Raw genomic sequence first — 27,613 nt, 5'->3', positions numbered from 1 at the left:
GTGATGACAGCGATGAACCAGGAGACATGCACACAAGGTAAAAACAAGACACTTTACATTGGAGCTCTGAGCGAGGGCTTTTGGAGTTAATAAGAACTAAGTTTCATGATTTAGAATGAGGTATATTCTCTTATTCGCTTTTTCTTTCTTTTATTCTTCAAATTCGTACTGCAGGTATATTACCAGATAACATGCTTGTAGGATTTTGTCTTATGAAAAACACAATGTTCTGGTCTTCAGAAGCCCATATCACCAGTGAGCTGAGAGGGTGGGTTGAATTATGTCCATAGTCTTGTTAGCAAAGATGGGTTGGGCTGCAGACCAAACCGAATAAAACAACATGAGGTCAGATATGGACTTGTTTAGTAAAGAAACATAACTTTGTCAACCATTTTAGCCATTTTTAGGAATACAGTTCAGTGGCATCAAGTATATTTACTAAAACTACCAAGTAGTATTACTTTAGATTCAACTGAACTCCAGCCTCAATGTCTGGATATACAATCACTGCTTGATGCTCATGGCTTCACAGAGATAAATGCCATTCTATTTCCAGGTAACTTCCTCAATATTCAGAGCCAGAGCTCAATCAGCACAGTATAGTTGTCTACTGAGGTGAGGAATAGGCTGCCCAAACCAAGCATTTGTCTATTTCCTTCCAGATGAAGATAGAAACTTTGATCTTCTCTTCCTTGCCATTAAGCAAAGAAGGAACCCACTATTTCCTGACCTTTGGGAGTTTTGCAAACTTCAGACTGCAGTTCAGAACACAGATAAGAAACTGTCCAAGAAAAACATGCCCCAAATGAACAGGATATAAACAAAGCTGTAATGAGGTAATTAATGGTAGGGACTTGACTCCCCTCACTTTGCTTCTCTGATAACAATCTGGCATTTTATCAGCATCCTCTTTATCTGGAAGGATTCACTATGTTCTGCTGCCTGGAACTATTCTGGGAGGGGACAAAGACATGCTTTCATCTTGGAAAGGAAATGGAACTACATCTAGAAGGGGTAAGGAAGAGTCAAAGCCGTAAAAAGACCTCTAAGTCTTTGTTTGACAGAAGGGAGAAGTAAATGGAAAATAGGATGCCCTGTTTCCCTGAAAGTATAGAAGCAAGTTCTAATGGGAAAGAAGTCACAGAGTCCTCAGCCAGGCCACAAGAGTGATGACTGTGCTTCCCACCTTTGTTCCAATTCTGCACCTTCTCCCCATTGTCATCTAATTATCTTTCTTTCAAAACCAAAGAAACTTAAACTAATTTATATCATGGCATAAGTGACTATAATAACATAAAAGTCATTTACCTCCCACTGTGATGTCCATTTTCTTAGAAGGGATGAAATCCAAATACTAAAAGAATAAAAGTCTACCTGAGTCTTTAAGACCTGGCTTAAGATGAAGGCTGCATTTGAGATATCTGGGTGGGGAGAGGGCACTGCCTAAGATTTCTCAAGTCATTTCACACAGGTTGTTACTACATTGGGCAGGGTGTATGATAAAGCTGGCCCTGGTCAATGACTAGAGTGGGTTTGATCTGGCCCCTCTAATGGTTTCACTTCTAAGAGAAAAGGGAACTGCTATGGGAGAATTAATTTATAGTAAAGAATGACGCCTTGTTTCCCCTCCAAAACATGGTCTCTCCACTTAAATCTCACAACAAGCAGCCATGGATTGGTTATGGAAGAACTTGGGAAAAATAGGGCTTTGAATTCCCTATCCTATTTAGGCCTCAGGAATATTTATTCAAGGTTGAGCCAGGGTATCTGGCCAATTCCAAACCCACAGCCTGGGGTTTCTAAATCAGAGTGTGGATTGCCCAGTGACACTAGTTCCCTTCTGTCAGGCTGAGTAGCAATCCTGTGGAGTCACCTATGTTCATACTCAGGGCCCTGGTGACAATTCACAGTGCTTCAGGTAAGGAGTAGGGCATAAAGAAGTGGCTCTGCTGGCTGGCTTTCAATAGGGAGTTCTATCAGGACATGGTATTCTAAGGCAGCCACTTTAGAGATGTGTTCAACCAGGTAGCAGAATGCTGATCCTTCTCTAGTCTTTCTCCTATGTCCAGTTTCAATCTCTTATGAATTAAATTCTTAAATATCTTAAATCATGTAGTTTTTAAAAAAAGGTTAAAGAAAATAATTGTATTATATTAATTATATAATACTGAAGCTTAGCAAGAAAACCTGTTTCTCTTCACTAGATTTATACAAGTTATAGTAAGTATAAAAGAATTCTACTTTTTGTTTAATCTACACTGAAATGGAGCTGCACCTTCAACTCTCATTTCACAGGAAAGAAGGAATCTTTGTGGGAAAATAAATAAACAAGTAGCCCGGCAAGAACCAAACCAATACTACTCACCCATCACCCACACAGACAGCTCAAGGGACTCCCTAGATTCATGTTTGAAAATAGTTTCCAGCCACTGCTTTGAAAATTATTTCTTTTCTGTGTGACACATCCTTCAGTAACAATTCAGTTTTTCCTTGGCTACCTAGATATATTTCCATAGTTTATACCAAAACAGATGACTTCTTCCTGTACAGTTCTAATAATCAAAAAAGAGCAGATTTATTTGTAGAGCAGCACCTTTCATACAAATATATACTTTATTAATGCTCTCACTTTATATACTGAGCAGGAAAATCTCACTACTGGGGTCATGCCTAATTTTCATTCTAAGACTGAACTAAAGTTTCCCTATGGGGGCTGGGGTAGTGGCTCAGTAGTAGAGTGCTTGCCTAGTGTGAGGCCCTGGGTTTGATCCTCAGCACCACATAAAAACAAAAGCATTGTTTCCATCTACAACTATACACACACACACACACACACACACACACACACATGATATTTATATAGAAATATAAAGTTTTCCTATGTGTCTAAGAGTTTTCATCTACAGCTGAGAGAAATCTTTGATTTCTTGTAGCTGGTAGTCGGGGCACAAATGGCCTAGCCAAGTGTTCTCCCTGCTGCCAAAAGCCTCAGAGGAGCCTACCTCGCCCTCAGTGTGCCCTCACCTCAAGTTGGTGAAGGAGGGAAGTGGGACTAAGCACAAGGAAAACTCAAAACTAAGGAACCAAAGGAGGTTTTAACCACTTCATAGACCTTACGGTCAGCCAAATGCTCCTGTTATGTATCTGTCAGAGAAGTTCCCCAAAGTTACTACCTGCAATTTGGAGTAACATTAGTAATTTAAACACATCACTGATTCAGATTTGAGTTTTTCCAAATCAGTTCAGAATTACCATATAAGAAAACATAGGTAATTTTATAAATTTTCATTGAAAGCCTTGTGATTCTATTTTCTAAGAGAATAAAAACAGGGATGATCAGAAAGGTTACTGTATGTGAAAGTACTTTGTAAATTTCAAATTCTACATAAATTTTTGTTACTATTGCTTTTTTCTTTCCTTTTAGCAACTCTGGAGATTCTCAAAAATTATGTAAGATTTCAACAGTGGAAACTTAACATGACACACTGAAGACAGATAGGAAACATTTTTTAATGGTTTAAAAGGTATGCATAAATAGCAACCCACAAATAATCTCATTAAGATTTTATGCTTCTTAGCCTCAAGCCACATTTTCTATTTACTAAGACACTTATAACTGCAATGACCCATGATTTCCTATACTAAGGAAATTTTCTTTTGTAAGAAATTCTCAGAACTTCAGTTAAGCCAGTTTTATTTAGCAACCTGTCAAAACCACTTGGACCTAACTGCAACTTTTTCTTTTTTTTCTGTGGAATTCAGATTAGAAAAAGAGACCACTGCCAATGCAATGCCCAAGGGGGCAAGCGTTTCAAGAAAGAAAAGTCTAAATATTTGTTATTCAAAACCACAGGTTAACTCTGGCACGTGGAGAACTAGCTTGTCTTACATCACAGAGCATCATGGATAGCTAGTGGAAGGACTTGCTATGGGGTGAGGAGTTAGGATAGCCAAGACAATGGCAGATGGGTTCTGGAGTCAGATCACCTGGATTCAAATCCAATGCCTTATCACTTACCAGCAGACTGAGGTAGGGCATATTTCTAAATTTTCTTCTGCCCAGCCTTTGCCCTCCCTCAGTAATAATAACAATGATAATAAGCTCACAGTGACTTTTGTGATGATTAAATGAGTTAGTATGTGTAAGGTTCTAAAACAGTGCCTGGCCCATGGTAAACATTTGCTAATTGTTATCATTAATCACTAATTAGGATGAAAAAAATCAGAGTACAAAAGATAGGGACAAGAAGTGTCACAGCACATCATGACAGAACCCTGGGTCTGACTCAACACTGCATTTTTCTAGTGCCTGACACTTTGATGTTCCCAATAAATATCTGCTGAGTGAGTGACTCATAGTCCCTGACTCCTTCCACAGTCATTTTTTCACTGTGGACACATTAGATTTATTCCTTCTGGACTCTGGAGTGTCATCTTTTTTTTTTTATCTCCAAAGAAAGTTACCAATGCCTGCCACTTGCTACCTCAAACTGATGATAATCAATATAAGAAACAAAAAATCATTTCACACTCCCTAAAGGGCTTTGGGAAGAAAGTGATATATATATTTTTAAAGACAAATGTTCCTTTGTTATTGAGTAGGCAGGAGGGCTGGGCGTGTAGCTCAGTGGTGGAGTTCCCCTGAGAGGTACAGTGCCTAGCAGGCATCAGGTCTGGGTTCCATTCCCAGCACTAGAGGGACAAAAAATGAAGAAGAGAAAGAAGAAGGAGGAGAAAGAGAAGGAAGAGAATAAAAAAAAAAGAAAACCAAGCAAGCATGAGCAGTCAGTTACGGTGGAGAAGCCTCTGTGAGTCCAGATTCCATCATTTTCTTTGGAGAAGGGAACTTCTGCCAGGTGGATGGAGTGTGATGTCAGGCATTACATGTGACGAGGAGAGGACTGGATGTTCAGCCCTCAGTGTGCCAAGGTAACTGAAACTGCTAACTTATGGGTGCCTGTGGCACAGGCAGAAGAAGCTGTCCAATAGGTGGTACATCACTATAACCCCAGTGATTTGGGAGACTGAGGTAATAGGATTTCAAGTTTGAGGCCAGCCTCAGCAACTTTGTAAGATCCTAAGCAACTCAGTGAGATCCTGTCTCAAAAAAATAAATAAATAAAATAAAAGGGCTGGGGATGTGGTTCAGTGGTAGAGTACCCAGGGGGGGTGGGCAAGCTTCATTTGATTCTATGAGTTCCAGATCTAGAATTGACTTATCAGTGTAGGTGTGTGGCAACTCCAGAGTGCATAAGATCGAAAAAGAAGTGGGCTGAGGGCAGGACAAAGAGGTGCATCAATGTCTGAAAGGCAACAGGAGGAAGCAGAAAGAAGTGGCCAGAGAAGGTCACTGAGGAAAGAGTATCATATGAAAGGAAGTTTGCAATAGTGTCAACTCCAGATACAAACCAAAAAAGATGACTGCAAAGCATCCAATGGATTTTTTAACTAGGAGGTCACTACAATTTCACCTTTCTAGATACAGTTTCAGCGCAGTGGTAGAAGGAGTTGGCTGCAGTAGTCTGAGGAATGATTAGGAGGGGAGGAAGTAGGAGCCTATGAACACAGAACTTTTTCTAACATCTGACCACAGAAGATGGACTGCAGACCTCTCTTCTCTTTCAAACAAGAGATGAGACCCAGGATGTTAGACAAGGGCACAGAACAGGCCCTCAGTAAATATATTTAATGGTGATGAAGAATGGTCACAAATTCAAGTGATATGAGAACACATGGTAGAACAAATGCTTATTAATGCTGACCTATGACCATTTACTCTTTTCTCTCTTTCATGAGAGGGGCCCATCCAATTTCATATATATTTTACATATTTTCAATTCATGTAGTCATGCAATAGTGCAAACATTCTCCAATGCCAACAAATAAACTTCTTGATCATAAACATAAAAAAGAGAACATATATTATAAAAAAGAGGATGTCTGTAACTGGCTTGGAGGGAGACAAGCAGCGGAATGTCTCAATGTTCCAGGTGAGTGAGAAAAATAAGCTAAGGAGGAACAAGCAAAACATGCAGGTCACAATGCATCTAGTCCAGCCAATGTGACTAATGAAACTTTTTTTAACTAGATTATAAATGAAGGAGTCCCTGCTTAGCTGAGGTTTTGCTTTCTGCAATTTCAGTTACCCATGGCCCAAAAATACCACATGGAAAATTCCAGGAATAAACAATTGATACGTTTTAGTTTGTGTACCATTTTGAATAGCATGAACAAATCTCATGCGACCCTGCTCTGTTCCACCAGAGACGTGAGTCAGCCCTTTGTGCAGCATATCCACAATATAGATGCTACCCACCTGTGAACAGCCAGCCACCTCACTTATCAGACTGACCATGGCAGTAATGAGTGCTTGTGTTCAAGTCATAACAGTGATGCTTGAAATTCAGATATGCCCAATATAGGATGATTCCTAAAAAGTAGAAGTTCTCAACTTAATAAGGAAAGAGAATAATCAGGTTGGTGGTAAGATTTATGATAAGAACAAATGAAGTAGTCCCTGTGAAACTGTAAAGAGAGAAAAAAGAAATTCATGCTAGTTTTTCTGCCACAATTCAAGTTACAGCTATAGTGTGTGGTATTATAGTAACAAACATAGTACACGTAGGATCTGGTACTTTATAGTTTCAGGCACCAGTGGAGGTTTTGAACTTGTCCCCTGAGAATGAGGTTGGGCAGGAGGGTGTACTATAGTCTAGCAAGGGTCAAGACTCAGAAGCAGAGTAGAAAAAAGCTATGCCAGTCAGGGAAAGATAACCAAAACATACTATAATGTTATTTTTCCATGTCTTCATTTGAAGCCTACTATAATTAATCTTTGCCTGCCTACTTATTCCCTAATTCATATCTGTTTGAAAAGAAAAATATACATATATACTTCTGGACTTAAAATGATCCCTACTACATAGGATAAAAAAACTGCATATTGTCAGCATTTGGAACTTGGTACTGTGAAATCCTTAAGTTAGAATTTAAAATGCCTGCTGAGCACCTTGTCTACTATTTTTGAGAAAATATTTATGGCCAAGAAAATGACAGTTCCTTTTGGAAAAATATTGCTAAAGCATTTAAAAATTTTAATATTACTAAATTTAAACTTTCCCCCATTACTATTCAGTATTCCCACAAGAGTAAAATGCCGTCTTTGGGGCAAATACTGTTCTTATTCCATATCAATGGTTTCTCCTGTTAAACAATAAGTCATTTATTTTTGTGAATTTCTTGGGTCACCCATGGTTCAAGTGGAAGCAAAGCTCTTTATGATGACTTCCAAGTTATGAATCATAAAGCTCTATCACAATCTCCCCCTTGTTGGGCCCCACTGTCTGCAGAGTGCATGGCCTGACTTTGTTCTCACATGAAATCACCATGAGTGACTTCTAAAAGTCCTCGAGATGGCAAGCTGAATTTCCTTTTTTCCCCTGCTCTGCTACTTGAGGAAGCTTTCTGGAATTTCTGGAACCCACTAAGCCTTATCCTTAGGATAGATATCCTATAAGGAAGTGGTTAATATACATGGTCAGGCTTATAGGCTGTTGTTCTATCTCACCAGCTAGACTGGATATTCTTTTTGAGGATGAAGACCTTTTTCTTTACTTAGCATTTTGCCCAAGACCTAACACCACTAAGTACACAAGGAATGTTTAGCCAACAATCAACTGATTGGATTCTAAGTTTTAGAGTGAATGGCAGCAATAGGCCACAGATTATCATCATTGTCAGAAATTTCACCTAAGAATGAGATTGTTTGCAGATCAAATAAGTTGTTCTAACATGACCTGAATTGGCCTGTTAAAGTAACAGATAACATTTAAGAAAAGCTCTTCCCTACAAGTTTTGTTTTTCTAGCTTGCTTTGTCAATGCATTCCATAAGAGGTGAACTCCTCATTCCTCTTGCTCAAAGACATACTTAGAAAAAAGGTCTTAAAGAGATCTGTCATCAGAGATGAAATTGGCTGGGCCCTCTTTAGGAACCGAGAGGGGAAAAAAAATTGGTGTCAGACAACAGAGTATATTTTTATGCAAACAGCCATAGAATACAAAAAACATGATTTCATTTCACATGCTGAACCTCAGCTACTGCTACATAGAATTCGGAAGGCCACAAGCACAGCTCTCCAAATAAAAACTAGGCAGAGCCACAGTAAGGAGGCAGAGTAGGCAGTTGCCCAGTGTGATTCCACCAGCACTGGGAAAGAACCTTCCAAACGCTGCTTCTATGTCTTCTTTATTTAAATCCTAAAATGCCATCACCAAAGTCTCATGGCTTTATTTCAAATATATGTCCCTGTGATACAATCAGCCTCAAAGAAACTAACACTGGGGTCATTGACATGTCTGTGAAAAAAAAAAAAAAAAGAGTGGGCACAATTTAGTCTATAGGCAAAGAGGAAAAGTGAGCAACTGAAAACCCCTTGAGCAGAAATGAACATCTCACCTTGACATCTGGCCCAAAGCCTGGCCTGGTGTCACACAGTCACACTACTTAAACCAAGAGGTCAGGGTTTCCAGACTGATGAGGTAGCAGGTTCCTTCTTTCACCAACAACTCTTAGCAAATGAGGATGGTGTAGGGAGACTCATTTCCTGTACCCTGTTTCCCTAAGCCTCCTGGAAATCAGTGGTAACCACAGGAAGGGTGGAGTCTGGGAATTCTATGCTGGGGGAAGAGGATATTCTACATTAACAGTACTGGGAAAGCCCTATTCTTGGGTGTTTCTACTTTTGTAATGGGCAAGGCTTGAGGACTCTGCTACTCTCTCTGCAGGGATCTCCGTTCAAAAAGTTCCTCTGGTAAGTTTGGACCACAAAGAGTTATCTATTTCAATCAATTCAGAAAAGCATCTCTAACTTCTCAAAGACTCAGATGTTTCTGATGCTTCTCAGAAAACAAATGTGGCTTAAGCCAACATCTGGAATAGAGAAAAATATAGCAACCACACACAAAAAAAGATAATTAAATTAATAAGGAATGCTTTTCAGACATAACATCACATAGGCCAAAAAATGTTTTCAGAACAAAGTTATAGAAGTTATTTAGAAGCTAAATTTAGGTGAATTAATTCCTGGAGGGCACCATTTAGGAGCAGATCACCATAACCTTGCAGGCCACGTTAAAAACTGCACCCCTTTCTTTGGGAAACTGAAGATCCATTTAAAAATCTGCAAATATGCATCAAATATACTTCCATTAAAGGAAGATTCTATCATGTAATTCACTGCCCATTTAGAATCTACTAAATTCCGAGTGGTTCCACTGTTTTGAAATAAGACATCCCAAATAGATGCCTTGGATAGTCATCTAACCCAAATACAGACACACTGCAGAAACCCTTCACAAAATATTCTCAACGTATGATCAGTTTTCCTCAAACACTATGGACAGCTCAGCATTAGAAAAATTTTTATGTTCTTGATGGAGAAGGCTGACTTTCACAGAACTCTTTTTTATATTAAAAGCTGAAATCTCCAACTATTTTATCGAGAAGGAAAAAGAGAAAGAAAGAAAGAAATTGTGTGCCTTCTGCCCTCAAGTATGTAAAGACAATCAAGTATGTAAAGACAATCACCACGTTGCCTCTAAGTCTTCTCCATTCTAATGATTTCCAGATGTTTAGCTTCCTCCTTATGTTGGTCACCTCCCCTGCATAAATATTAGTTTATCAATGACCCTTCTAAAATGGGGATCCCAGAGCAGAATAATAAACAGAATAATGTGGGGTTTAGTTTAAGCAACAGAGTTCAGGGGGATTATTGCCTCTGCTATCAAAAAGTGGCAATTGTCACACTACAATCGTCACAGGTCACAAGGAAATCCCATTCCACAAGACTTTTTTGTTGTTTACTTTTCATAAAAACTTCCATGAAGCCAGATATCCCTCATTTTGCATGTGTATGATTTTTAATTGAAAAAATCAGAATATGATACATATCTCTATTAAATGTTATCTTGATAGTCTCAGCCCATCAATCTAAAGCTATTTTGAATATTACTTTTCAATTATGGACTATATCAGACAAACAATCAAACAAAAACAACACATCACAAATTAAATGGAAACTAGAGTATATGGCTTTCAACTGAACCCTTCCCCTCCAGCCACACAGAAGTAATAGCCACACAGAGGTAACGGCCACAAGGCTGAAATTGTGTTTGTCATGCCTATGCTTGAAAACTATTTTGATTTTTCTATTCCCTTGCCTGTAATGTTTACTTCACACACAAATTTGATAAACATGCAATCTAGTCTGATTTCATTTAAGTAAATCAAATATTAAATAAAGCTGCACTGTCTATATCCACCATCCTAGTAATCCCATTAACAATGAGGTGACTCAGGCATGACTTACTCTTTGGGAATCCTTACTAGTTCTCAGCAAGTGATACATTTAATGATCCAGTCTGATATCAACACAACTGGTTTGGTCATTAATAAAATATTTTCCTTTCTAGCGAAAAATCCTTCTGTAGGCCCCAGGCATAACATTCCCATCCTACACTTTCCTCAAATTACTGACATGATTCTGGGCTCACTTGCACATCATTTATCTGGGTACAGGTATGTGGTCTCACTCATAGGCCACGATGTCTCTTTTCTAGCCTCAGGAGTTTCTAGTTTATTAGCAGAGACATGCCAAAGCAGGATGAAAAAGTCTGTTCTCAGATTTTGAATGTTACCAACACAAAGAAACATAAGGTAGTGGATACACCACTTACCCTGATCTGATTATTAACTCTGTATACATGTATACATGTATTGAAAGGATACATTGTTGCCCTACGTAAATTACATATACACATTTATCAACTGAATATTGAAGAAATATATTTAAGGAAGTGCCCTCTCTCTCCATTATACTACCAACTCCTTCCCCTCTCTAAAATTTTTCTTAATAAGCAAACTTAGGAGCACTATTTCATAAGCAGAATTATTTATTCCCATCACACTGAAGCACACAGGGCTCTCCCGCATGAGTCTTCCATTCAAGCTGCATTAATCTGAGAGGATTTTCCCACCTGTTTTGGCTTACTTATAATTCTATGATTTTAAACAGAAAAAATACCCCCTCTCCTACTCTTATCAATCCAGGCTTCTCTCATATGGCTCTAAAACATGCAGCAGGGGACAGAAAGATGGGCTTCCACAGGAGTCCCTAAAAAGCAATCAGGGGAGAGAAGTTTACAGTTCAGAAAGGTCTCAGGTCACAGGCTCATGAGGCCAGAGCAGACCTAGGTAACAACAAGGCCAATATCTTAATTTGACAGAAAAGGAAACAGGGTCAAAGAGGGGAAGTCACAATATAAACAAAATGTCAGAGCTTATATTAGAACATAATACTCCTCAAAAGCTAGGTAAAATATGAAACTTATCAGGGCCTCTTTTCTACATAACTAGTAACCAGTGGGATACAAAACGTGGCTCTAATATAGTAGGACTAGGAATCCCTTGTGTACTTCAGAGATACACAACTGCTCAGACAAAAAGTCACAATTTCAAAATTTGATTCATTTTTACGTGACTCTGTCTAGCTCTGCATCCAAACAAATTATAGAAAAGTACCACAACCCACAAAAAAACACAGAAACCCCACAACTATTTCTGTGTGCAAAGAGATTAAGATTTACTTGGGGAGAATGAGCATGATAGCACATTACAGTTGTGATGAATGGCAAGAAAAGAGGTTTAATGACAAAGGCTATAGAGGAGGGGAGGTGATCCGGAGCTGAGATGGACAGAAAATGAGGACTTTTCTGACTTCCAGCTCAGCAGTGCTGTAGCCACTCTGCTTCTTTATTTCTCTGTTAAAAAAAAAAAAAAAAAAAAAAACCCTTGTCCTTTATTTATCTACAAGGATGCTGGGAATATGGCCGATAGAAATGTGATGTGCAATCTTGAAGGAGAGTTTCCAGTGTTACAATCACAAATAGAAGACATTAGCAAGAGCTCTGCTACAGCCACGTCTGCACAGTGCAGCGGGAGTGAGGCTCTTCCCATGAGGGAGAGCAAAGTCCACAGTTACCTTCAGCTTCCCACCTTGCTTTATAGGTAACTTTACAGTTGAGTCCAAGTCTTGCCTCTCCTCTTCCATTGTTCTTCAGAGATTTGCATCCTATTTTATAAATGTGTGTCATCCCCTCATCCCCTCAGTGCTTGAACCTACCTCATATACTTGCTGAATGAATGATGAAGAAAAAAAATGTCAGAATGCCTAACCTGGACACCAGTTACACAGAAATGGAACCACAGGCATAGGAAAGCTTTGATTAAAGGGGTGACAGAGGGGATCAAGTGAACTACGGGACAGGGGTATGTAGTTGACCATTAGATGGATCTAAGACAATTATTCAGATATGAGAGGTTGTAGAAATAGATACAACTAAGATGAAGATGTCTTAAGAGCAAAAGAAAGGCAAGATGTCATGGAATTGTGCTTATAGAATGGAAAATTCTAGTCTTCCAAGATTTAGCAACTGGATCAGACGTACTGATCCTTGTCAAATGAAGCTAATCTAACCCTAACTTCTGTCAAGCCCAGCTGGTTTGCCCTGACCCAGACAGCCTCATGTTCCAATTCTATAGAGGCAGTTTGTAGAGAACAAAGCAGTTAGAGTTCAGAGGACAGAAAAGAAAGAAACTTGGCAGAAAAAGAAAGAGAGATTATTCAGAACAATTGGCCTAATTTGAGTTCAGAGGCCAAAAAAGTCACATCAAAATACCACATTCAATTGAAATAGAAAAGGGATTTTTGACACAGAAACAAAAATAATTAAATGCCAATTCCCATAAATTTAGAAAGATCATTTGACTTCACACTATTTGGCCTTATGATAAGAAAACCAATATATGGGTCAAATTCCAAAAGTAAACCAGAGTTTGTGATAACAAACATGTTAACACTGTTAGCTTATTAGAGATTAGCTGTGAACCAGGAAGATAATTCATAATGTCAAAGAGCATTTTCAAGCTTGGATTCAGAATCTCTATTTTAATGTTTTACAAAACTTGGTTCATGTGTGAAGACATACATATACTTTGTTCCTGGGTGCTATGGTTTTGGATATGGTTTATCCCTCAAAAGGACATATGCTGGAAGATTGGTATCCAATAAAATGATGTTGGAGTAGTCAAACTTTTAAGGGGTAGGGCCTCATGAAAGGTAACTAGGTTACAGTGTTACTTATACCCTCATGAATGGATTCATGATGTCTTGGAATAGGTCAAACCTCATGGGACTGAATTAGTTCTTGATAAACTGGGCTATTGGAAAGCAAAGCCACACCATGCAATTGGCCCTTCTACGCAGTCCATTGGTTTCCTTTCTACTTCCTGACCATGTTGTGATAGCCATGGGTGTGGGGGAGGGAACTTTTCCAGAATACTAGCACCATGCTGTTTGGACCACCTTCCACCACCAGAATCATGAGCCAAATAAATCTCTTTTCTTTATGCACTACCTAGCATCACGTGTTCTGTTATAGCAACATGAAATGGACTAAGGAATTACATGAAAATTTTTTAAATGCAAGCTATTTACAAGAATGAATTATAGCCACATCAGTGTTTATATCCGCTCAATTCAAAACAGCTAAGCTATGGAACCAACCTAGGTACCTTTCCACAGATGAATGGATACAGAAAATGTGGTATATATACAAAATGGAATGTTAGTAAGCCATAAAGAAGAGTGAAATTATGGCATTGGCTGGTAAATGGTTGGAACTGAAGAATGTCGTGCTAAGGGAAATAAGCCAGTCCCCCAAAAAACCAATGGTTGAATGTTATCTCTAATACGTGGATGCTAACACACAGTGAAGGAAAGTGGAGAGGAGAAGAATAGAAGTTCAATTGGATTAGATAAAGGACAATGAAGAGAAGGGAGTGGAGAGGAGAATAAGAAAGACAGTACAATGAACTGAACATAACTTTCCTATGTTCATATGCGAATACATGACCAGTATAATTCCACATCATGTACAACCACAAGAATGGGATCCTAATTAGAATAAGCTATACACCAAGTATGTATAGTGTTAAAATACACTCTACTGTCATATAAAAAGAATTAAAAAAATTAAAAAGAATGAATTATACAGAACCGTATATCTAGACCCTTGTACTATTTCATATTTCTTTACAACTACATGTAGGAAATATGTAAAGAAAATAAATTTTCATATTAGGCTAAAATATATTTATTATCTTCCTATATTTAAATCACTGTTCCTAATGAAAACATTTTCAATGCTTTTGAGATGACCTTGAACATCAGACATCAATGTAGTAACACACATTGCTTAATTCACACTCTTTCCCCAACCTTGTCCTTCCTTTTAATGGAACTTGACTTTTAGAATTTACCATTCTCAGACTAGTCATGTGCTTCAGGAAGAGCTAACATATATTCCAGGCCCAACTGAAGAACCCTGATTTGTCTAAGCTAATTATGGCAGATCTATTTCCCCCACCCGGGTTAAGTTGGGACATGTTAAAAATTAACATTGGTCAATAATATGTGAATAAAAACCTGTAGGATGTGGAGGTGGGGACATAAAAACACACACAGGAGGAAGTGTCATTGTTTTCAAAAAGAAATAAGAAACACAAGGCTTCTAAATATTGTGTTTCAACTCTAACATCTGGAGGATGGCTCCAACATCTACATAATAGCAGCCATCTTGTAACCATCCAGAAAGCCCCCTGGGTCCATGCCTCCACGTCTAGGATGGCACAGTAGAAACACAGAGAAAACACATGCTTCAACCTGAAAGAAATAAATCCCCCTTAAAACATCCTGGTTACATATGTAATAACTTTTCCCTGTTTAAATTCTGATTTGGGTTTTTTATTAGTTGTATCCAAAAGCATTCTAACTACTATTAAGTCTGAACTATTTCAAACTTACATTTATATATTAAAAAATGGAGCTATTATTTGAGGGATGAAAAATGACAATGACAAGAGTATGCTACTTAATTTTTTTAACCACACAAATATAAAATAAAGATATTGTGTCCACCTATAGCTACTTAATTTTTTACTAGGACATCTAGCCCAAGGTACAGAACTCAGTACTTCTAGTGAATCCTAAAGTCTATTATATTTCAAAGGTGTTTACTACTCTATTCCCCCTTCACTACTTGCCTCCCCTCCTTCCCCACTTACAAGCAAACACATAAGTACACATACCACAGTCTGACAGATTAGGTCCTCAGCCTGCTGACCAGTTCATCATCCAGACTGGCGGTGCTACTTTCCCCATGTCATGACTTTAGGAAAATGGAAAGTATCTTCTTCTAATAACGGTAAAGACAAACACCAAAAAAGTAATATACTGCTCATGACAGGCTCTGTGTACTGGTGAATAAATGCTTTGTACATGAAAATAATTTGTGTTCCAGTCCTGCCACTTTCCAGCTATATGACAGCAGGCAAATAACTAAAATTCACTCCCTGTCGTTTTACTCCATTGTGAGGTGATGATGATATTACTCACCTTGCAAGGATCTCGTGAAGGTTAAATTAGACACACATAAAAAATTTTATTGATCATATTTTTATCAAAAATAGTTTTTTGTGTAACAACAATAGTTGGAAATTTTTGGAATTTCAAAACTATATGTTACTAAAATCAATAGTTACTAGGACTGAATTCTGAACAAATTATAAATGTTATCTTAAGTTCTAAGGAAACCATTCCCTCTGGCCTTAAGTTCTTTGACTCCATTTTCTCATTTGGAAAACAGCTCTGTGGTGTTTCTCTACAGGTAGTGAATGAGCAACAAATACAGCTTGTAAACTTCCTGATAAATGAATACTTTATCGCATAGCCCTGGAAGCAACCCTGACGTCTTAAATTATGTAATCCTGGTATTACATTATATTAGTCTGGCTCATATAAAATGTAAGCTACAAAAATATCAAAGCTAAGAAAAAATATTTACTCATGCTTTTACATGCAGAAAGAGGATGCATGCATTGCCAAGATTCCATAGAACAAGCTCAAACGAGAGCAACAATGCCTCAGTTATTAGAGAGGGCAATGGCCTGAAGCAGTCCTAAGGAACAAAGATTACTTGGTCCATGCAAAAGTCAATATTTAAGTATACAATGAGTAATTCCCACTTTAAGTTCATGAACATATTTCTTTTCAAGAACTTCTTTTTGGTTACAAATTTCATTTGTGGTCTTCCTACCTATAATCCATGAACCTATGAATGAACAAAACGTTGAAACATGAAACTCTCCAGTAAACAAAAATGTCAGTACAGACTTAATTCTGACTAGACCATCTCAACAAGGTTACACAAGACTTGTACTGTACTTCTCAGTCTCCAAAATACTCATTTATCTACCCTGGCTAAAGCAACAGATTGAATGTTCTACAAAGATTTGTGGTAAATGCATGAATGACACCTCCAGACTATATCAAATCATGGGGCTCTTAACTTTAAATCATTATTATTTAAAATCCTCTGACAAGTAAAGTGCCTCTTTGGGAGAATGAACCTCATATTCCACATTAGAATCATTTAAATTCAAATGAATATTATTGTTGCTAATAGAAACTTCATTACTAAATATTTTTTCAAATGTTCTAGTCATGCTATAAGCTAAAAATAACCATTAAATTATATTAATGCTAGCTTTGTGATCTTGAGCAAATCACTTAATTTTCTGCACCTTAATTTTCTTATCTGTTAAATGAAAATGGGATTGGGTGACTTTTTAGGTCCTTTAGAAAATAAAGACAAATAATAATTGTTATCATTTATGTCATTTTAATTAAAGATGTGAAAAATGTAACCAAAGATTCTGTAAAACATTAAGTCTAAAAGAAATTGAACCACAGCCAAGAATTTTTGTAAACCCCAAATCCCCTCTCGATAGCACCAAACAATTGAGTTTTACAGAGTTAACTATGAAAAAGGTAAATTTCTTATTAGTAAAACTGATAACCTCCTGGGCTAATTTAATTCATTCCCTACTTGCCAACCAGAAAAGTATGATTTTTACCTTTCTGGTTTAACAGCATAATGTTAGAAACTTTAAGGCCTACTCTTGCCTCATCTCTTATATACATGAAAACAGTGAGGCTCTCTCAAAAAAAGAATACTTATGGGCATTCTCATCCATAGCCTACCTGCCTGCCCCTCTATCGGGTATACTGTATTTTCTCTTGCCTTTGTCTTACTTGCAATAAACTGCTCTAATAACTTCCCCACCAAAAACATAAAATCCACGAATGAAAAAAACTACATAATTCATATTGTCTTCCAACACCCACAGAAAGGGTCTTAGAGTCAACTCAAGCAAACTTCTCCCCTGCGCCCCACCCCCACTGAAATCAACATACCATATTAAAAATGTGTGATTATTGGTCCACATTCAGACTTTGAATGAACGAATGAAGTGGCTTGTCTCCCACAGTTAGGGCAATGTAAAATCTAAAGACATACACCAAAAAAGTAATATACTACTCATGACAGGCTCTATGTATTGATAAATAAGTGCCCTGTACATGAAAATAATTTGTGTTCCAGTCCTGCCACTTTCTGGCTATACGACAGCAGGCAAATAACTAAAATTCACTCCCTGTGGTTTTACGCCACTGTAAGGTGATGATGATATTGTTCACCTTGCAGGGATCTCGTGAAAGTTAAATTAGACACATAAAAATGGCCTGGCACAAGCCAACCATGGAATAGGCAAAAGACACTAAAAGACATGCCATCTGCCTTACAAAACTTCTCCCTTCCCTCAAGGTAAGTTGAACAGAATCCAATGCAACAGATAGCTGCCATATTTTTCACTGGGCTGTCAGTTCCCCTTAGGCACAGAATATTTCTGATTCATCTCTGCATGCTAGTACCCAGCAGATTGAAAACATAATGAACGTTATTCAGTGGGGAAAATGAGAATTCTTTGGGTCTGAGGATGTTAATATTATCCCAGACCCAGTGAAAGAAAATTCCAATTTTCAGTTTGGCCAAATAGGTAAGTGTTTACTACAAGCTTCTATGTGGTTCAAAGCAAATAAGCTATTCTGAATTCTAATAATTACATTCTCTAAAATATAAAAAACTCAATTGCCCTAAAGCTCTCAATTTTAGTTTTGAAAAACCAATTCTTTCCTAAACAATGGAGTGGATAACCACAGAAACTTGTGGAATCTCTTTTCCTAGAAAACACGAAGAACAGGAAAGAAGCCAGTCAGTCTGGAAATGGCTTCAAAATCTGCCGATAAGCAAGAAGTTGGGCTGAGTTAGAGATGCTCCTTGAAGGGTTCCGCCACTAAGAAAAATAATTCTAATAATTCTGTCATTTATGTCCAAGAAAATAAAATAAATCTAACATCTCCCAATACAGTCATTGGAAATTATTTTATTTGGATCTAGTGATGCTTTTACAAACCCATTTTCTTCTTAAATTATAGTAAACTGTACTAAGCTCTTAATTTGAATATGAGCTCTTCTTAATAATACAGAATAGAAATTGCACTTAACACAGTAAACAAAATTATTTATTCATTTCTCTTTTTCAGTCTATTTCATGACCTTAAATCTACTCATCCCCAAAGCCTTATAAGAAATACTATTTCCCCAAAAATACAGCACTCTATTTTTTCCATTTACAGATGTCCAAGGCATTCATTACCCAAATCACATTGCACAGGTGATTAGTATATGATATCTTCTATTTTCATCTGATTCACAAGTAACAGTTTATTTCTCCCCAGCTGAACTGTAAGCTCAAAAGCCCAAGTTTTGGAGCCCTCATGTTTAAACTGAATTCAAGGTAAGTACTTATTCATCATTAAGTTCTTATTGGCTCACAGGTTGAGTTTAAGCAAAAGGAAAATGTAAAAGCAATACTATTTAACTCTGCACACTGAGCACCTGTATGAAGTTTTGGCAAAGCAGACACTCCACAAAGTCAAAAATAAAGCTTCTCAGACTACTATATATTGGCACTTGCCACTTAGCTGCAACTAACATAGTTGAAGGTTAAGACACACAAGGGCCCCAGAGTTAAAGATGCAATTGGTTTAGCTGCTACCCTATAAAGAATGAGCAGCTATCAAGGACGGTCCATTCACATACAGATGGCAGCTACTATAGAAAAGCAGAAAGCACAGCACCTTCCCCAGAAAACAGGGCTATGCATGTTCCGATTTTACATGGAATCCATTATTCATTCTGTCAGACTAAGTCAGTTAAATGACAACAAACAGAAAGGAAAGGAGTGTTAGAAAATTACAGTGTAATAACATGACTGTAAAACTTGTATTTTCTCACTGTTCATAATCCAAAGAACACATCTAGATCAGACCAATGGGCTCAAAAGCTCAATCTTAAGTGCATTCCACACACTCATACAGAGAGGCAGACCCCTGGTCCTTTCTCCACATATTAAATGAAAACTTCTGGTCCCTACTATGTGTCAGGTACTGTCTAAGGCATTGGCACTTTATCAAACATGCAATTCTAGTAACATTATATAAAGTCTCAGCTTCATATTTTAGAGGGAAGACACCTCAGGCTTGGCCCAACCTCTTATTTGAGCAAGAAGAAACTCAAGGCACAGAGAGGATAACCTCATTTGTTATTGTGGCTTTATTAGAACAAAGGCAGGAGTAGAAAACAAACTTTTTATCCCCCCCTCCCCAGTAATAAAATTTACTTTTTCTACTAAGCAAGTATTTCTATATGCTTCCTACACACCAGACAGTATACAAGGTACCAGATACACAGGATTCTGACCCTGGTGCTGTCCTCAAAAGGCACAGTCTAACAGCAAGGCAACAGACAGAAACAGCAAACCATATCTCTAATTGTTTAGGACTTCAATTTTAAAAAAAATAATAAAATTGTAATAGTTTGTTGTAGACTCTTAATAACCCCATGAAGATAAAATCTAGATCTTACTACTCCTGTCATATAGATTGAGAAACTGAAGTATGGAGTGAATAAGGGACTCTACTAAGGTCATCTCCAGTGGCAGCAAAATGCCTAGAAACCAAGTTTATTTACTCCAAGGTAGACATTCTTTTCACACTAGATGGAAAAAAAGCAGATGTTCTTTTTATGTTCAGTTCCTTTCTGACCAAGAGCACACATTTGCAAGACTGCATGCAGAACAACCTGTGGTTGTGAAAGCAAATTTAACTGGCTGTGAGGTGTCATCAGCTGAGGTTAGTTATTTGATGACTGAGTAATCACCCAACAAGACATTGTAAGTACCATTCTTAAAGTGCCCTTTATATATACAAAGAATAGATGGAAACGGTCCTATCCTTCGGGGAATTAATATGTAGAAAATGGGTATATAAATATTTCAACAAAAAGTGACAAAATTAAATAAACTACAAAAGTAGAATAATCACAAACAATTGCAAATTTAATAAACTAAATGTTTTGCAGAACTTCTAAGAAGACCTGCCAAGAAACTGATAATTCAAGAGTTAAATAGAAAAGAGAAGCCTGTATAGGAGATGACACATGCCAGTCTTCTGATTATTGAAATACAGGCTCTTACTAAAAAATGTTCACCACACTTAAGTAAAATATCAACTTCCTAATTCCTTCATTTCACTTTCCACCATTAGTCAAAATAATTATACAAATATTCCATTTCCCTTCTTCTAGGAAAGTTATTAATTTTGTAATCTTCTCTATTCAAAAGAAATGAATTTCCATCAGTGTGACTTTAGCTAAAAGGGTAAAACTGTGTGATCTCATCGCCCTTTTATTCTTCTATCCTCTTTCAGTTGCAACCTAAATGAAATTAATGATCATTTTTCTCTGGTGCACAGTAAAATTTATATACACATTCAAGAAGAGCAATTTTAACATTAACTTTAATTGTTACTTAATATCATATTTTATTCATACTACTAAACATCATCATGGTCTCATAAAAAGATACAACTATTTTAAACTTAAGCACACTGTAGAATTATTAACAAATTAGACAAAGTTAAAAAGAAACAAATACTAGTAATTTTCAGTTAATGACAGGAAAAATTACTTTAAGAATGAGCTAAAGGGGCTGGTGTCATGGCTTGGTGGTAGAGCAGTTGCCTACCATGCGTAAGACACTGAGTTCAATCCTCAGCACCACCTAAAAATAAATAAATAAAGGTATTGTGTCCATCTACAACTAAAAATATTTAAAAAAAATAACAGGCTATAAAGTAAAAATTATAATCATGCTACTAAAGTAGTAATATTTATTTTAAAAATACAACTCAGGGGAGAAAAAAAAAATCTCTTAGTATTCCTGCATTTACTCAGGGGATTCAAACTTAGAGCCAGTTACCTTTCTTTGAAATATTTGGTGAATTTTACAGGCTGATAAGCAGCAATTTTCAGAACCACCACAGCAGGTTTCACTAGAATTACCACAAGCATATCAAAAAATTATTTCATCATATCTTTTAGTTCTTAAAACTTAATTTCATCACAAGAAGACATATTTTAATAAATACCAGTTTAAAATCTAAATTTGAAGCAAAAGCATAGTAACTTGTTTAGGGAAGAGAGAAGCTGGGCTTGAATTCATGTTTAGGTCCTTAAGACAATGACTTGTATGTCAAATTGGATTCTAAAAGTTTAAGGGAGTAATTAAACATGCAGCGACAGTGACATCTAGTGTTAACAGCTGCAAGCCAACTACACTACTATTAAATCCTCAAATGCTGAAGAACTATCCAAAGCTTCTCTTTAAGAACAAACAGAACTTGTGCATTATATTAAATAATAATAATAATAATAACAATAACCAAAATGGTTCCATAGATTTCCTTCCAGACATTAAAAAGCCTTACTGAAAAAAACAGAGTAAATTAAAGACCAAAAAGTAAATGCATTATTTATTTCACACAGTCAACATCTCCAACTTTCTCCCTTCGTTTAGGAGAGTAATGAATGCACAGGTAGTCTGGAAGGTGTTCTGATAAGAGTTTCACAATCTTTTAAACTTTTGCCTATATGATCAAAGATACTGCACAGATAGTAAATACTCGATAACACATCAGGAAAAAAGAATGTAGGACATTTCAGGAATACTTGAAGAAGACACAAAGAAAAAAGAATAGTTACTGCAGTGAGAAACAAGTCTATATTTCAGCCCTGGCTTCCTTGCTTTATATTTGTTGATTTGAAAGGTCAACTTTGTAATCAGTTGATATTTTTGCCCAAGGATTTAGAATTTGGCAGCACAGGTTAATTCATTATACCATTTTTATAGTTTTATGCTACAGATGAATCTGTAAAAGTAAGCAAAATTTCGACAATTATTTTTGGCCAGGACAATTTTGTGTAAAAAGAAAAGTTAGCATTAGATGAAGCTTACTTACCTATTTGTTTTGGAAAGTTCATCCTTTCCCCTTTTAACTCCAAAAATTCTTGTGATCAAGGAACTAAAGAGAAGAGTGGATGAATTTCTCACCTATTATAAAAATAAACACACAATATGGGTCAAGGAATATTTATGGCATGAAATCAACATGTATAATGGTCAACTAGGTATTCCAATCATTATACCATTGGCTAGTGTAGGACTAAAGAAAACATGGTTTGTTTTCACAAAATGAGACAACTTTAAAAAAAAACTTAATAGTAATTGACTCAATGAACTCTTAAATTAAGCCCTAACTCCAAACACAATATAGTTTTTTCCTATTCTAATATTATCAATTGATTTCATTTTGTCCTTGAATTGAATCATCAGACAGTACTTTAAGAAAAAAAAACTATTTTTCATATCCTTCCTGACAATGATTATTCTAGACCTCAACTCTTTTCACTTATTTTTCTGTACTTACCTACCTGTGAGAAAATACTTGTAAGACTTAATTTCAAAGAATCCATGTAATAAATAGTCAAGAAAATACTTAATATTCCAAATGCCATTAACTTCACAATGCCAATAATATAGCCAAGGGATATTAACCCTAAAATTATATGATAGAACTGATTAATAAAAACAAGAGGCAAGAATAATGTTAATAAACTTGGATCATTTCTCCAAGACACTACAGAGTATGTTTTCCAAGCCAATGCATCAAGATACTTTGGAATTTCACGACAATGTCTTGAATATTCTAGCATTATTGGTCTTCCTCAATCACCTTGCCAAATCAGAGTAGAGAGGTTTAAGTATGTAGTGCCTTCCTTATGGTGTGCAAGGCAATATACCAGCACCAGAGAGAATATCTAGAAATAGAAGACACAAAATTGCTGCCATCATAGAGCTTATTTTCTAATTAGGTAAGTGATCATATGGTATGTTAAGTAGCAATATAATCAGAAAAGTCATTAAAAGTAATAATGCAGGCTGGAGCCATAGCTCAGTGGTAGAGCCCTTGCCTCGCACATGTGAGGCACTGGGTTTGATCCTCAGCACCACACAAAAATAAATTAATAAACAAAGATTTTTTTAAAAAAGTAATAACTTGAGATTTAGAAAACCACTTCCTGAAACCATTGCATAAGGGTCACAAACTCAAACGCCCAGTAGAAGCAGGGAGCAACAGAGGCAGCAGTGGACTGTGTCTAATGTAGTCCCTGCTCAGCTTCAGCTGACTAGCTGCCATGAAGGAATGCAAGCCTAATGTTGCCAGATCTTCTGCTTTTTTAACAGAAGCTAGAAACATGATTTTTATGTGAAATCTCACTATTTTGAAATGTTGGCAACAAATTAAAGAAAAGGGGTGGTGGAAAAATGACCATAGAGTCCAAATAAAATTCATATCAAAATTGCAATGAAACCCTAATCTTGGACAGATCTACTTAGGTCCATTCAATAGTCAGCAAACATTAATGGAGTCCCTACTACATGCCCTGCCTAATATGCCCAAACTGTAACAAATAGATCCATCCTGTCAATATCAGTATCACCTCTGCCTAGCACAGGTCTTGATTACCTTACCCAGTCTCAGAAGGCTTGGTAAGGACATTTAGGACACCATTACTTCCCTCAAATCATAACAATGATAAAACACAAAAAGAAAGGTTAAAAGTAGGGCTCAGTGATAGAGTGCTTGCCCAGCACCACAAGTAGTAACAAAAAAATAAACAAAACACAACAGAAACACAAATTCCATTTTGCCCTAAACCAAACTCTCTGACAAAGGCTGCCAGATGCACTAAAGTTAAACATCTGGAGATGTTGAGAATACACACTTTAAACAAAACCATAGGGTTTTTTTTCACTTTGTGAAACAGGCACAACCCAGAAATAAAATTCTTTTTTTTTTAATCAATAGACTGAGGGCAGGAGACAGATAATGCATTTTAGTAATATTAATATGGACAAATGGAGCCGGGTGCAGTGACACACGCCTGTAATCCCAGAAAGGCAGGGGGACCACAAGTTCAAAGGCTGAGGCAGGGGGACCACAAGTTCAAAGCCAGCCTCAGCAACTTACTGAGGCCTGAACAGCTTAGTAAGACCCTGTCTCTAAATTAAAAAAAAAAAGATGAACCAATGGGTATCAATACTATCAGCTTGATCCATCCTGCATAGGCTGATTGTTTGTGCCTCCTTCCCCAAATACATAAATACATATGTAGAAATCCTAACCTTCAAAGTGATGGCTTTGGGAGGTGGGGTACTTAGGATATGATTAGGTTATGAAATCTTTACCCTTATAAATGGGATATTAAATGCTCATATTAAAGAGACCAGAGAGAGAGAGAGAGAGAGAGAGAGAGAGAGAGAGAGAGAGAGAGAGTCCATTGCCCCTTTTAACCTTTTACAAGATAAGGCACCTTCTATGAACCAAAAAGCAGGCCCTCATGAGACACTGAATCTGCTGGCACATCGATCTTGGATTTCCCAGCCTCCAGAACTATGAGAAATAAATTTTTGCTGCTTATAAGTCACCCATTCTGTGGCATTTTGTTATAGCAGCTCAAACAGACCAAGAAATCCATTATAAAATTCCTCCATTTAGTAGCCAATTATGATCAATACCTATTCTGATACATATAGCAAAACGGTGATACTCTATCAGAACTTCTGCATTAATTACTTAACATTCCCAGAAAAAATTTTAAAAACTTTCCCTAATCATCTATTTGGTTACCCTGTTCACTCAGTACAGAATTATTTGCATGTATTAACCAATTTTCCATTCAGGGCAGAGCAAACCTCCAAAAGTAATCAATTGATGATACTTGTTTTTATTTATTTTTTTTAAGAGAGAATGAGAGGGGGGAGGAACAGAGAGAGAGAGAGAGAATTTTAACATTTATTTATTTTTTCTTAGTTCTCTGCGGACACAACATCTTTGTTGGTATGTGGTGCTGCTGAGGATCGAACCCGGGTCGCACGCACGCTAGGTGAGCGCACTACCGCTTGAGCCACATCCCCAGCCCCCAATACTTGGTTTTAATATTTTAAAAATGACTTTCCCTTCTTTGAGATACAATAAACATACTGTAAAATTCACCATTTTGAAGTATACAAGTCAGTGGTTTTTACTATATTTCTAAAGTGGGAGACTATCACCACTAAATCAACAATATTTTCACAGCCCCAAAATGAAACCCTGCACACATTAGTCATCATTTTCCCTCCACCCATAGTAGGAAAGCACTGATCTATTTCTGTCTCTAAATATTTGCCTATTCCAGACATTTCATATACATAGGATCATGAAACAGATGGCTTTTTATGTAAGCCTTCTTTCACTCAGCACAATATCCTCAAGATTCACCCATATTCTAACATTTTTTGATATGTTCTTCCTTTTTATGGTAATATCCCATAATAGAGATATATCACATTTTTTAAATCTGTTCAGCATTTGATGGGACATTTGGCTTGTTTCCCATTTTTTGGCTATTATGGATAATGCTACTGAAAACATCTGTGCACAAATTTTTGTATCAACATGTTTTCATTTCTCTTAGGTATACATCCAGAAGTAGTATGGTAAATTATTACAGTAACTCTGCTTGTAGGAACTGCCAAAATGGTGGTACCATTTTATATTCTGATTAGCAATATATTAGGGCTTCAATTTCACCAATTCTGTGATTCTCACATCTTCCTCAATACTTTTATTGTCCATCTTTTTAATCTTAGTGAGTACAAAATGGTATCTCATTGTGGCTATGATTTCCATTTCCCTAATGATGCTAAACATCTTTTTATGTACTTATTGACCATCTGAATATCTTTTTGGGGGAAATATATTCAAATGAATTGTCCATTTTTTTTAATTGGGTTGTCTTTTTATTATTATTGAGTTCTAAGAGTTTTCTGTATATTCTTAATTTTGATCAAGTCTAATTTACCTATGTTATTTTCTGTTGCTTGTACCTTAGGTGTTGTATCTAAGACACCGTTAACCCACTCCAAGGTACAAAAACTTACACAAGTTTTCTTCTAAAATTTAGCTCTTACATTTAGATTTTTGATCCATTTTTAGTTCCTCAAACATGAAATTCATTCCATTGCATTACAGCTATCTAATGGTACTAGTACTATTGGTTGAAAGAACTATTCTTTCTCCATTGATCTTTGAGCACTATTTTTTAAATTTTTTGTGGAGATTTATTTCTGGACAATCAATCCTATTCCATGATTTATATGTCTATCCTGATGTCAAATCCATAATCAAATTTACTACTGCTTAGTAGTAATTTTTGAAATTGGGGCCTATGAGCCCTTTGACTTTTTTTCAAGATTGTTTTGTCTAGTATGGGACCCTTGTATTTTTTTTAACATATATTAGGACCAAAATATTAATTTATGCCAAAAAAATATTCAGATGGAATTTTAACAGAAATTATGTTGAATCTGTAGATCAATTTGGGGAATATTATCATCTTAATGATAGAACATCTTCCAATAATGAACATGGGATATCTGGTCCTCTTGCATTTCTCTGAATAATGTTTTCAGATTTTCAGTGTGAAAGGTTGCACTTTTTCTGTTAAATTAATTTCCTTTTAAAAAATATTTTTATTAGTTATTGATGGGCCTTTATTTATTTGTTTATATGTGGTGCTGAGAATAGAACCAGTTTCTCACACATGCTGGGCAAGCACTCTACCACTGAGCCACAACCCCAGCCTCATCTTCTGTTAAATTTATTTCTAAAGTATTTTATTCTTCTTTATATTTTTATTAGTGCATTATAGTTATACATAATAGTGGTATTCTTTGTGACATGTACATACATGCATATATTGTAATTTACTCCATTTCATTCTCTAGACTTCCCCTTTCCCTCCCTTCCTCCTTTCCTGAATCCCCTTTCTCTACTGATCTTTCTTCTATTTATTTTATTACCTTTATTTATTTAATTTTTAATAGGTGCATTATAATTATACATAAAACTGTGACTCATTGTGATATATGCATACAGCACATAGCATAATTTAGTCCATTTAGTCTTCCTCCACTCCACCCTGCCCCTCAATGACTTTCTTCTATTATACTATTCTCCCTTCTGTTTTCATCAGATTCCCTTTTATTATTCCTTATTTCTCTTCACTTCCACACAGGAGAGAAAAGATTTGACCCTCGTCTCCCTGAGTCTGGCTTATTCACTTAGCATGTTGTTCTCTAGTTCTATC

The 27,613-nt window shown here is 36.6% G+C and overlaps 1 long non-coding RNA gene across 4 annotated transcripts in view; it reads right to left on the bottom strand.

Moving 5' to 3' along the window:
- The window catches only part of LOC144373781 (uncharacterized), a 39,418-nt gene extending 16,930 nt beyond the window's left edge, over window positions 1-22,488 (bottom strand). For 2 of the 4 annotated variants that reach the window (XR_013433329.1, XR_013433330.1), the window contains exon 1: window positions 22,378-22,487. This is a non-coding gene — a long non-coding RNA (uncharacterized LOC144373781). Of the gene's footprint in view, window positions 1-15,206; window positions 15,305-22,377 lie in introns of those variants that run through there. The other 2 variants (XR_013433331.1, XR_013433332.1) reach the window with 2 other exon arrangements.
- Window positions 22,489-27,613: the final 5,125 nt, after the last annotated feature.

Source organism: Ictidomys tridecemlineatus, unplaced genomic scaffold (genome assembly GCF_052094955.1).
Source record: "Ictidomys tridecemlineatus isolate mIctTri1 unplaced genomic scaffold, mIctTri1.hap1 Scaffold_4888, whole genome shotgun sequence".
Lineage (NCBI taxonomy): Eukaryota > Metazoa > Chordata > Mammalia > Rodentia > Sciuridae > Ictidomys > Ictidomys tridecemlineatus.
This window is presented reverse-complemented; position numbering and strand designations above follow the sequence as displayed.